This window comes from Nannobrachium achirus (assembly GCF_963921795.1).
Source record: "Nannobrachium achirus genome assembly, chromosome: 20".
NCBI classification, from domain to species: domain Eukaryota; kingdom Metazoa; phylum Chordata; class Actinopteri; order Myctophiformes; family Myctophidae; genus Nannobrachium; species Nannobrachium achirus.
This window is the reverse complement of record NC_137827.1, coordinates 42,980,264-42,994,043: the sequence shown is the minus strand read 5'-3', so window position 1 is coordinate 42,994,043 and position 13,780 is coordinate 42,980,264.

Below are 13,780 nucleotides of genomic sequence, written 5' to 3'. Positions count from 1 at the left end.
CTTAATCCCTGTGTGTTACTGTCTGTTTATTTTTTTATTATTATCATTATTATTAATAGTATTGTTATCTCAATTATCATATTAATCATATTATTATCATTTACTCCTGTTTGTATCTCCTTTTCTCTATCTGTCATACTGCCAAGAACACAGATTTCTTGGCCGGGGGTCAATAAAAACTGTCGAATGTATGAGTCACAAATTGTACTTTACAATACTGATAACGTCATTTATTTTGGTTTATTGCACTCTTTAGTACAGACTAAGTTCTATACACATCTTAAGTTCCATGGCGTGTTCAAAGAAATGCAGTGAGTTGTCTGTTCAACCGCTGACAGAACGGCAGAGATTAAACAGAGTAACTCTGAAACAACTTCACACATCTCTCTGGGTCTGTCTTAACATTAAGCTATCTTATAAGGTACAGATTTTACTCACACACACACACACACACACACACACACACACACACACACACACACACACACACCCAGGGCGATGCAATGTATGGAGGAAAGGGAAAGGACAGAGGGCAAATTGAAACGACAACACTTTGCACTTTGACAATCAGATTGTCATCAGTTTGTTTAACCCGCCGTAGCTACACACTCATTAAAACCATTATTCACGAGCCGTCGAGCGGTTTCCCCTGCTTGTTCACACAGACCCCCCAGTCCCACACACACACACAGGGGCGTCATAAGGGGTAGGAAAGTGGGACTGAGTTACTTGGGCCCAAGGTGGAGGAGGGGCCTTAATTATTTTATACTTTAGCTATTGAAAAATAGCAGATATACAAGTTCACAGCGCGGCACAGAGTGCCGCGCTGCGAACTTGTAGATCTGCTATTTTTGAAAAGTTGTGAAAATGTGTGAAAATCTTTGAATATGTATTTTTTAAGCGAACATTTCTAACTCAAATTTTGCTTCTGGGGGGTCCCTGGAACTAAATATTTTGAGATGGGGGTCCATGGCCAAATACATATCATCTTGGGGGTCCTTGACATAGGTTCGCATTTTCACGATTTTTCAAAAATAGCAGATATGCAAGCTCGCAGCGCGGCACTCGGTGCCGCGCTGTGAGCTTGTATATCTGCTATTTTTCAATAGTTAACATTCATGGGGGGCCCGCAGTGAATCCTTGTACCCAGGGCCCAGAATTTGGTGTGACGCCCCTGCACACACACATGAGTGATAGAAAGTCTTTTTCTACTTTTTTATATTAACCACTTGAACCCTAGTGTAAATATTGTGAGCTTGTAGATCGGCTATTTTTGGCAAAGAGCTTTGGTGTAGAGGGGAAAAAGAGCAGACTAAGTACAGAGTGAAAGTTCAAGTTTATTAAGTATTGACGGTTCAGGTGGTTAAATATCTGAAATCACAAATTGACATGATTCCAAAATACACTGATGATTGTGCTGTCAAACAATGAAACTATATGGAATCTATGAGAATTGGTTGTGGGGGTCCCTGCTTCATCTCTCTCTCTCAACTAAGGGGTCCTTGGCCTTAAAACGTTGCTCTATACCACATATCTTCAACCAAATGAGTCAGTCTAGACTGTCTAGTAAGCTTTGGGAGCCTTTAGATTGGCTATTTTTGGTCAATGTAAGCCCTCCCCCAGAATATGGATGCTGGGGTTTAACTCATTCTGTGCCTATCCCGAACATGTTCGGGATATGTTCAATCCAAAACAATTTTTGTTTTATTAATTGACTTACCCTGAGCTGCTTGTAGAGTCGTGGGTGGTCCTGGCTCGTCCTACGCTAGCCAGCTAGCCATTTTACATGGTCCGACGATATATTCCATTAAAAATGGTTTAAATACATTTTTGAGACCCCCAATGTTCACCGAATGTTCAGCGCCGCTTCCGGAACGTAGTCCAGTGTGCCTATCCCGAACATGTTTGTGATTTTTAATGAAATGAATAAAATGATCCGAGGCCTTCTGAAGCCTGAGCCTAAATTTAAAATCCAGTGGTCCAAATCCTGGGGAAGCCATGCCGGCCGTGAGCCGCGAACGTAGCCGCAAATCGCCGCCGAATCCAATGAAAAACCACATCTTTGGAGGCCCATATCTCTGTATTGTGTTTTTAGGGATGTGGCGCGAGGTTTATTTACGGCGAAATCGCCGAAAAATGATCTTTAAAATGACAAAATGGGAATAGCTATTCTGTTAGCATTATCATCCGGGACCTTTCCATGACGTGCACGAACGTGAGCACGCGCGTCACTGCAACGTGAGTCCCCGGATGCTAATGCGCTCGCCTATGGGAGAAAGCCTGGCATTCTTTGGCGCCATCTAGGGGCTGGCACTGGTAGGGTTAAGTGGCTAACTATGAACTGGAATGTGTGCCGATTGTTATGTTGTCAATATGAAATCGAATGTGAACTGGAGACTTTAACATTGCGTTGTTAATATGTACTGTTATGATGTCAATATCAACTTAGATGTACTGCAGAATGTTATGTTGTTACATTTCCAATGCATCACCTTTGGTCCTACTCTGTCCTTTCTACTGACATCATTTGTTTGGATTGATTGACAGACTGTATAGGTTTATTGTTGACAGGGACGGCGAGAATGTCATGTCAAACCTACCGTATGATCACTCATTTCAGTCAATCAATACATGAAAATGAAATACAATGAAAAATACACAAAACGACACAAGATGTGCATAACATCTAGTTGAGATACATGTATGAGTTGTGAAGGTTTCAAAAAGCTCAGCCAGTGGAGGGTGTACTGGTCAAACTGTTTATCCAGTCAGATCTAAAAGATTAAAGACTGGTCCTGACAGAAACCAGCAGCTAAATCACACTGACTGCATTCCACTGCAGCTGTAATCCTCATCTGACAAGACCAGACAAAATAACTCACACACACACACACACGTACATGCGCACGCACGCATATGCACACGCACGCACGCACGCACACACACGTACACACACATCTACAGTATATACGCGCGCACTGCGCACACTCACATTCACACACACACGATCAGTCATTCTTTCTTTCTTTCAATCCCTTTCCTTCCATCCTTCCCTCCCCCCCTCCCATCCTTCTCTCCATCCCTCCTCCTCTCTCCTATTGGCTCACTCTTTCCTTTGGTCCCTTAAGCTCTGCTGTCAGCTCACATGATGAACCCTGATCAGAAAAAAAACGGAAATCTATGAAATAGTCTGTTAAATCACCAGAATGTCTATCTGAGATGCAGCATATAATTAGTCTGCACTCTGTCGAGGTGCCAACTTGTGTCTTGTGCACTCGTGGCCATGTATGGCCTACTTGTGCGCCAGCGGAGCGTGCCTTGTTATTTATATCAGGTCGCACTTGTTGATGGTGATGTCACCAAGAATGCTGGTCCCTCATTGGCTGTTGATGGTGACGTCACCAGGAATGCTGGTCCCTGATTGGCTATTTGGGTGTAAAAACAGACAAAAAAAACGCCACCGAACGCAGTACTTGCGCACTCTGGTGCCGCAAGTAATTAGTGTGGTATAGGGCAACCACACTATTGTTCTCTTCCAACTTTATAGAGTAACGCTTTATAGAGTAAACCCCAAAAGTCCATTGTGTTCAATAGAGGAGTGGTTTATAGAGTAAAGGTATACACACCGGCGAATTAGCGACGCGAATAAGCAACCCGAAAATGCAAAATATTCCACCCGCAAATTTTTAAGCTTTTTTATATACTCACCTAACGCAACGCAAATAAGTATATCAAATTCGCCAAATTGAATAAAGTGATCTTTGGTGCAAATTGTTTCGGGCTGGCATCAAACAACCCATCACATCACAGCATCATCATGTGAAGGGTTCCCCAGCAGCAGCCAGGCAGTCGCAGTTAGCAGTAGCCAGTGGTGTAAAATAACTAAGTACATTTACTTGAGTACTGTACTTGTAGGTATTTGTACTTGAGTATGTCCAATTTCCAGTACTTTTCATTCTACTCCACTACATTTTGGATCCTATTGTATTTTTATTCAACTATTTATTTTAAAACATTAGTTACTAGTCACTTTGCAGATATAAATTATAATAAAACATACATAAACCATACATTTACTAGTAAGAAATTGGGGTAGGTCTACTTTTTCCACCACTGACGTTAATACTAGCAAGCAGCAGCCACACAGACGAGACGACACGGAAAAGGAGAAACACCGTTCCCCTCGGCCTCAATGCAAAGGGATGGTCCCTCTACCATGTCATCTCTCTCTTTTTAAATAGGATAGAGTTAGCTCGCTTTGATACAGAGAGAGACAGAGAGGAGTTCGCCAGTGAATGTTCGCAAAATTCGACACAAGAGCGAATAAATAAACAGGTGCTTTTTTTGCTGTGCAGAAATTCACGTTGTGGAAGCTTGCATTGACTTTATGAAGTACCTAATTAACGAAGTATTCGCAAATTCGCCCCCGGTGTGTAAAGACTTTAAACCCGAAAACGCCAAAAGTCCATTGAGTTCAATGGAGGAGTGGTGCAAGCTTGAGGATTTGTCAAGTTTCACAGCTATCCAGACTATAAATAGGGAACCACACTTGCAATTTCCCAAAATTGCATCTTTCTAGTTATATTAAAGTATTATATATATTAAAAAAAGAACAAAGAAAAGGTTGCAGAGATGCCAACCACAGTGAATGAGATGAAAGTTTAAAAGAAATTCTCACAGCTCGTGTCCACGATGCAAAAGATATTTGAATAGGCAAGAACCAACATTTCAAAAAACAGTACTATATGGGTAAGTATGTTATAATACTGGGTAGTATAGTGTTCTGAGCTGGATGTACACTGTCTGTGACCCCATCGCTTTGGTTCAATCTTTCACAGTTACTGTAGGTGTGAGTTCAGTTACCTGTCAGGTAAAGGTTCGCCGCACAGATTCTGTGGCAATTCAGCGACGGATGCCGTCGATAGAGCTGTCGGAACCCGTCGATGAAGAACTGAACATGTTGTTTGCCGTCCTTGCTATAAGTAATGAGGGGATACATAATCCACTGTAGAGTGAACCTTTAATCTGCTAGAGGTACAGAAGCAAGCCAGAGACGTTTTCCCATCGCACATTTGAACTAGATATCATATTCTGAATCTCGACTCAATCCCTATACCAATGATCAACTCCAAAGCTAATGCTAACGCTAATGCTCTCTGTGTTCATGATGTTTACTTCCAAGATGAGAGTGTTGCCAAATTCTGTGAGTGAAACAGGGGACCAGGTCTATGAAAACAAGCCCAAAAGAAAAGACAGTTTCACCACTTGAGCCTTATTTAATCAGCTATTTTCAAAAAGAATCTTGAAAGCAAGGCCAACTAAGCAACTAAACAAGCCCAAACAAAAGCAACACGCAACGATGAATGTTTACAAGTAACTTTACAGGAAAACACGTCCAAAGTCGCTTATAATAAGCTAACTGGCAACACACTGGCATACACAAATCAGCGCAAAATCAATGTTCTTTTCATCTGACTACACTTTGTGTTTAGTGTGTGCCAACTAAATGCCCAGACTGCCAGTCTGAAGGAGTTTGAAACAGTCTTGTGTAGTTTATTTGGTGGAGAGACAGCTTAACACAGAATAGATAAAGATTGTAGTATTGTCTTGACAGAATCAAACAGCAGAATCAGTCTTTGCTGACCCCATGGCCTCTCCTCTAGCACCTCCACCAGTGAATCAGTAGTGCACTGCAACTTTCAGGTCAATAGGACCACAACCAGTATATATACGGTGCATAGCAAGTTGCACCCTTTCTATTATTATTTTTGACACAATCGTTGGCGGAGGTTGACCCAAATAGACTCCTCTATAATATCACACTAACCTGCTATATTGTGTTGTGCTGGTCTGTTTCACTTTGGTATGACTCCTAAAGCTGTTAAACATGTCATATCTTAATGCATAATAATCCACACGAAATAATGATGAAATGCTATCCAACAAAATGTACAACATGATGGTCGGCTAGATAGATTATTACACTTACTTTCAGGTTCTGTTTTGCCCTAGAGCCAAACATGTGCCTATGTATTATTTAAAACGTTTGCCTTTCTTAAGAGTACTCAAAACATACTCAGAGCACACCAGCCCTGTTTCATAGACACAACATTTCTCATGGAAAAGACACGTGGACAGATATGCAGGACACAGGTCTGCTCTACATCCGTGCGGACCCAAATCGACCCCTGAGCCCACGTCAGCCTTTGATTGATTGATTGAAGACTTTATTAGAAGTTTGCATAGGAAAAGGTACAGTTTCATGACGGTACAGTTCACTGGTACAAGGTCTACTAAAAGGAGATCCATGAAAAGACTAAGCTTATTTCCACTGGAAACCATTGAAGTATCTCATATAACATTGAATGACAGACACAGAACACAGTACTATGCAGTAGATATGTAAAGAAAAAGAAAAATCACACCCGTGTGAAGTGGAGCTGTGTGTGTGTGTGTGTGTCTGTGTATGTGTGTGTGTGTGTGTGTGTGTGTGTGTGTGTGTGTGTGTGTGTGTGTGTGTGTGTGTGTGTGTGTGTGTGTGTGGATCATGTGTACCGATTTTTGTGACATTTGAAGAAAATATGTAGGAAAAGGAGCAAAAAGTGTGTTTTGGAGAAAATTCAAGATGGCGGAAAATCTATCATGGCGCAAATGGGCGTGGCCTATATGGGGAGATGCGTCATGGCCCAAGGAATCCAGGGAAAAAATATTTTTAATTTTCCGACCTACGGTTCAAGAGTTACAGGCCAAAACGTAAAGTGGGGTGTTATGGCGCCACCATGCGGCCAAATGACACAATTATTTTTTATTTAATCCTTGAAATCATTATGAACCTCCTCTCCAAGTCTTGAAACTCTAGCCCCTATGGTTTGCGAGAGACAAATAATTGAATGTGAGTTTTTGCGATTCCCATTATAAGTCAATGGGGAAAATTAATTCACTAATAAATTAATATCAATTAAACTATAGAACCTTTCTCTTAGAAAAGTAATAGCCCACGATTCCCGAGTAAGCCGGTCGATTTGACATATGGCGCGAGTGTGTGGTGGCAAAACTGTGGGACTAGTGGCGTGCCGAAGTTTAGGAAGTTCAGGCTACATACACACAGACAGACACACACACACACAGACCCACACGGCCACGTATAGGGAGCCTGTGTTTCACACAGCTCCAAAAAGAAAACAGTAAGTCTAAACAAACAGTATATACAAAGAAGGGGCAGGGGAGGGTAGGGTTGGGCTAGGTTAGTTTTTTTACCAGTTGCGAACGGCTGCTGCCTGTAAGTGGTTTTTCAGGGCAATTTTAAAGGATGCTAGTGATCCACACTCCTTTATGACCTTCGGTAAGGCTTTCCACATTTTGGTGGTATAGCAGAAAAAAGAGTTTGACCCTTTGTTGGTTTTGACTCTGGGTTGAAAGTGATCTGTGGCGCTGCCTCTGGTGTTGTAATTATGGACATCCTTAATGCCTATATGAGGCAAAGCACAGCAGTCATTTTGCAGATGTCTGTCCATGTAGTTTATTTGTCGAATATGACTTGGGCATATAGACCTGGCTTTACAATCACAAATGTTTCTTATTGGAACAGGATCAGATGTATTAACTGTGTGTATTATTTCCTCCAATGGTAATTTTGCTGTTTGACATAAATAAAGGTCACATTCATACAGCGCCTTTATTCAAAAGAACTTTACAGTGCGTTACATTCACCTACACATCCACGGAGGCAGCTATGCACGGAGTTCAGTCACTGTCTTGCTCAAGTTCACTTAGACACTAAACCAGAGGGAGTCTAGGATTGAACCGGGAACCTTCCCGTTCCGAAGCGGCAGCTCTAACATCCCTGGTGCCATAGATTTGTTGTTTGATGACTCTTCTGCACATCAGTTTGATTTGGGGAGAAATTACTGTATGTTTCCAAGTATTTTTCTTCCATGGCTGTGAAAATGATCTGAATACGCAGGCTGCGCTGAGCACAGTGCTCTTAAAGGTAACTAGAAAGGTGCACTTGGTAGAGCACAAATCTCCGCCCGGAGGCATGCCTTACCTTCATCCATCTTTGTCCGGGGTCATTACATCATTATGGTGCAACCAGAGTAGACAGGTTATGGGAGACAAATCTTTTGACAGTGAACACATTGAAAGGTAGTGTGGCGTATTGTCATCGCTAGGACAAAGTACATAACATTCCAGTGTCAGTAGATCCTGCCCGTAATTCAGAACAGATTTATGCCATTCAATGTGAGCAGCAAAGTGTCATTGTTAATTCCTTTTGTTAATTATGTTTGTATCACCAGTCAATCAAGTGGTGTAATTTGAAATGTAAGTGTTGGGTTTTTGCTGCCCCACAGTCACCTTAGAGGAGGATGTAAGCTCTGTTATGTCATCGATAAATATGGCTACACAAGTTGCATGTATACAGGGGCGTCAAAAGGGGGGGGGGGGGAGTGGGACTGGGTTACTAGGGCCCAAGGTGGAGGGGCCTTAATTATTTTATACTTTAGCTATTGAAAAACAGCAGGTATACAAGCTCACAGCGCGGCACCGAGTGCCACGCTGCGAGCTTGTAGATCTGCTATTTTTGAAAAGTCGTGAAAATGTGTGCAAATCTTTGAATAGGCCTAATACATTTATGTATTTTTTAAGCAAACGTTTGTACCTCAAATTTTGCTTCTGGGGGGTCCCTGGAACTAAATATTTTGAGATGGTGGTCCGTGGCCAAATACATGTCAATTTGGGGTCCTTCACATGAAAAGGTTTGAGCACCACTGAAACATAGGTTTTTCAAAAGACCTTAGAAGGATTTGAAATATTCAAAGGCGACGACCCTGTGAGCTTGGATATCTGCTATTTTTCACTAGTTAAAGCACAAAATATTGTGTAATAATGCGTTCCCAGTCAAAATGGGTTAAACCCCCTCCTCCTACGAAGAAGATTCATGGGGGGCCCACAGTGAATCCTTGTACCCAGGGCCCAGAATTTGGTGGGACACCCCTGCATGTATATACGATGAGATGTACTAGAGCTATATCTGAAAGGTCGATACAGACCACGCCGGAATAGTCTCATGGCTGAGACATCAGTGAGCATGTGTCAAGTCAAGTCTATTTTATTTATATAGTGCCGAATCACAACAAATGTTGTCTTGTGACACTTTACATATAGAGCAGGTCAAGACCGTGCTCCTACGGACAGCCAACAATTCCCCCATGAGCAAGAACTTGATGGTGATGACAAGGAAACATTCCCCTTGAACAGGAACAAAATAAATAAAGCAGAGGCTATCTGCGGTAGAGAGAGGAGGGACGTGCTGGGCCCCTGATTCAGCCCGGGAAAAATAGTTGGAGGGGCCCTCATTGCTGTTGCTACTCAAAGATTTGCCGTTTCAGATCATGACAAGCGACAAGCCAGTGGGCCAATTACTGTACATTAGTTATATTTCGTCGTTGTCAGGTGGAAACCTTGTATGTCCAAAACCGTTTGTTTTGTATTTATCATTTTTAAAATGATTTAAACTAGTGAAAACAGCCGATCTACAAGCACACAACTAGTCGTGTGCTTGTATCGTCTGTTTTCACTACTTTTGTGCAACGGCCTTGTATGGTGAAGCAGGGCTTTGCTTTGCGAAAGAGATACGAGGTTTCTGCCCGACAGTGACGATTTACTTTGTTGGCCGCCCAGCCCCCAAAATGGAACGAAGGCCGACATTTTATTTTGAATCTTTTCCGGCCGGGAATGAAACGGCCGTTCGGGAGTTGTCCCGCTTTTCCCAATGGCCAGCACGTCCCTGAGAGAGAGAGAGAGAGAGAGAGAGAGAGAGAGAGAGAGAGAGAGAGAGAGAGAGAGAGAGATGGAGACAGAACACATAGGTACAGATTGGTCTGTCCATACAAATTCAGTGTTAAAGGCAGGCCAATAGATAATTGTAAATGCTGGATATTCAAATTATTTGGGGAAAAAATAGTTCTTATGTTATAATTTGCTATTCCTGTAAACAATAAATATGTTTTTGTAAATGTTGGGAAAATATGTTTGAACCGTTAAATCTGCCTCGCCCCCAACATTCAGTTGTGATGCCAAACGAGTGGAGGAGGTCCACCCTGGTAAACTCACTCCCTGTAAACAAATACAAGGATATTTATACCATCAGTTTACATACACTTTAACCTTTTACAGTAGAGAGGCTTCCAGAGTGTTGCAAATATGCTTTTGAATGCTAGCCTAGACAGTTAACACTTCCTCAACTTGTGATGTCATCACTGGGCAGTTCCATTCTGTTACCCATAGGGTCACCTTTTTAAGTCATTTCCATAAACAGTAAGTAAAAAAAGAAACTCAAGATTGTTGTTTAGATATGGACTAGTATTTAAATATCAAAAGTTGTTCATTATCCTACCCTTTAATTCACTAGGGATGTTCCAATCAAATCACCAAAAGCAAATCCATCCAGCATGCATATTAGCAACTGCACGTGTTTGTGATTTTGTTTTTTGGTGCATTGGTGAACGTCTGCACTCTAACGTTTATTCTGAAACAGTTAAAGCTTCTGATGGTAATCATTGCTACATATACTACATTTTTGTCTAATAAAATATTCAATCAATCACATTTGTCGTGTAACTGAAAATGTTCAGAGTATGACTTTGAGTTTTTGGGTGTTGAGTTATGTTGTCACGCTGGTGAATATAGATTGTTGTGTTCATCTATCTAATGTTCACACTTGTTCTGACATATTTGGGGAGGTCTGCGATTGGACTGGTACACCATAAGTCGGACAGACAGGGGCCTTGTAATTGACTAGTTAGTACTTTGGATCCCATAGACCATAGATAATCCCATAGATTATCGCGATAATATCGTTTCATTCATTACACTCTCTATGAATCTGTGTTTGTTTCATAGTTTTCCATCTTTGTGCCACCCAGTAAGGCTAGGGCTCCACCAAAAAGACGGCGTCGGACGGCGTCAAAATATGAACCGGGGCAAATTTGAGTGTCCGACGTTGACGTCGGCAGTGGAGCACCCTTCATTAATTAAAACGGGAGCGTACCCAGCGTAGACGTTGACGCGACGCTCGACGCGCCCGGTGGAGCCGGGGGGGTAAGTAAGGATGCACTATCTTGTTGTCCTGAATTCTGCAGCCTATACTTAGCACTAGGTTCACAAAGTCAGTCTGTCTGTCTCCAGGCTAGTTGGTGTACTTTTACATTTCAGGTTTTAAACATTTATCTGACACTCTTATCCTGAGTGATTTACAAGTGACTCAGCTTCAGTTGCTGGATAAGACACAGTACACGTAAACCAATAGTATAAAGAGTAGCAGGTCAAACACAGTGTTCAGGGTTCCATGTGGTCGTCTGAGAAACATTGTGCTTTTTCACCCAGTTTGTCTGTTATTCTCAAACTATTCTCAGTTGTGTTTGACACCATATTGTTCCAAACAATCGCATGAGCTGGAGCATTAACACAGTGGCTGCCAGGTATATAATTCATTAATTTGGTAGCTAAATTCTGCCAGGGTTTTTCAGTGTTTTTACCTGATTTGCAAGGCTCCTTGAATGCACCACTGATCCCGGAAGTAATCTGATTACATTTGGACGTACGGCGATTCGCCTTTTCTTTCACCCGGTAAAGAAGAATTACAACCGCAGCCATCCTTGCTTTTGTAATGGTCCGTAGAGAAGGGCTAGTTTTAAACAGGTACGCAATCTGGAGATACCGAGATGAAGCCATTTTGTTGATCATTCAAATGGTGAATTTCACTTCCTGACTCTGTTTTCTTCCGATGGATTATGGGGATTTGAGTTTTTGCTTCAGTGCCAGGTGCTGTGGAGCCACGGCTACGGTATACAATAGGAAACGTTGTATCCTTAAGTCGAGAAAAGCACTCGACGGTCAGATTTGATATCCGACTGTAATTTATTATTATTATTGGTATAGTTCATCATAAACCTTTCAACCCCAATCTTGAATTGTAAGTTGTCTCTAAGTGTAGGCCTACTTTCACTTCTGAAAATGTGAATCATGTTTGAAACACAATATGTCGGATTCCTCACGTCTGGACAGCTGCAATCCACGACTTGTATCGAGTCATACTTTGCTTCTTTTTTTATATTTAATATTTTATTTAATATGTTATATTTTAATATATATATATATATATATATATATATATATATATATACACACACACACACACACACACACACACACACACACACACACACATATATATATATATAACTGCTTTATTATTTGCATATTAATTTAGACAGTCTTGCATGGGGGCTGCTTGTCATTTACCTCCCTGCCCTGATTTGTGTTCCCTTTGGCCCTCGTATACACAAACACAATTGACACAAACATAATTGATACATCCTTAGCTTTGCCTCCTTTCCCCTGCGCGGCTGCGCCTATCACTACAGAGCCAAAACAATGTCATGACATGCACCCTCCTGGCGGAGATTCAGGTTCTATTGAGTTGTGTTTGCCGACACGTCAGGATGGCCGAGCGGTCTAAGGCGCTGCGTTCAGGTCGCAGTCTCCCCTGGAGGCGTGGGTTCGAATCCCACTTCTGACATCAACCTTTAGTTTGTGTAAATAAACCGTGAAGCTTCAAAGGAAGACCTTGTAACACTGCCAGTGATTGGCGCTGTCATGAAACTGTACGTTTTTCAATTGCAAACTGCTAATAAATTATTCAATCAATTCAATCAAAAACGGACTCAATAGAGTTGATGTTTATTTAGCATTAGCCTGTTGTTATGATGGTGTGTTTGTTTCTTTGTTTACTCACGAGGCAACACGACAACAACAAGCATGTCACGTTTTTTCTTTGTAAAGAAATAGGCTTTGCTGATGATTTGATATAGTCAGTGGTGTAAAGTAGCCTCGTCGCCCTCTTCCGGAAAGCATTTAATTTCTCCTGGATTATGGAAGTTGGTCGTTTACTAAGCTAGGTGTAAAGTAAGTACATGTAGGCTACTTAAGTACAGTTTTTACAAGTATTACAAGTATCTCAAGTAGTATTTAATTGAGTTTTCCAATTTCCAATACCATTACAAAACACATTAACTACTTCAGCCCATACATATCAGCCATTTGAAAATAGCCGATCTAAGCTCACAATGCTTCACAAAGCGAGGCATTGTGAGCTTGTAGATCGAGCAAACATTTTAGTACTTTTACTTAGTTTTGGTATTTTAAGTAGGCCTACATTTTTATCCCATTACTTTTACTCGCGCAGTAACCTTTTGAACACAGGCCTTTTGCTTGTGAGTTGTGACAGAGTATTTTATATTGTGGTATTGATACTTTTGCTGTAAGTAAACCATTCGAATACTTTTTCCACAACTGAGCCTAACTACAACCGTTACAAACAAAGCAAATGCAGGTAAAGGAATATATTACGTTCGTGCCAAAGAATGAACCTTAATGTGCCCAATGAACGTCTACACTTTCACAGACGTGCTTTGTCTCTCGAGGGCGGCTGCGTCGCATCCAATTAACACGTAGACTACTTTAAAAAAGAAACTCACACGGCATAGACTCTGAAACCTGTCTAATATCAGCTGATCACGACTAGACGTGCTATAGGTGGGTATAGTGGCTGTCTTGTTGCGTAAAAAAAAGGGGTGGGGGAAATAGAAGTGGGGAAAAAAAGAGATGTCAAGCATTGAGTATCATAATCACGCACAAATGTTGTCTACAAATATAGAAGTAGTGCTTACTGCTTAGCAATATGCTGTAGCTGTATGCCCCTCTCTCTCTTGAGGTTGGT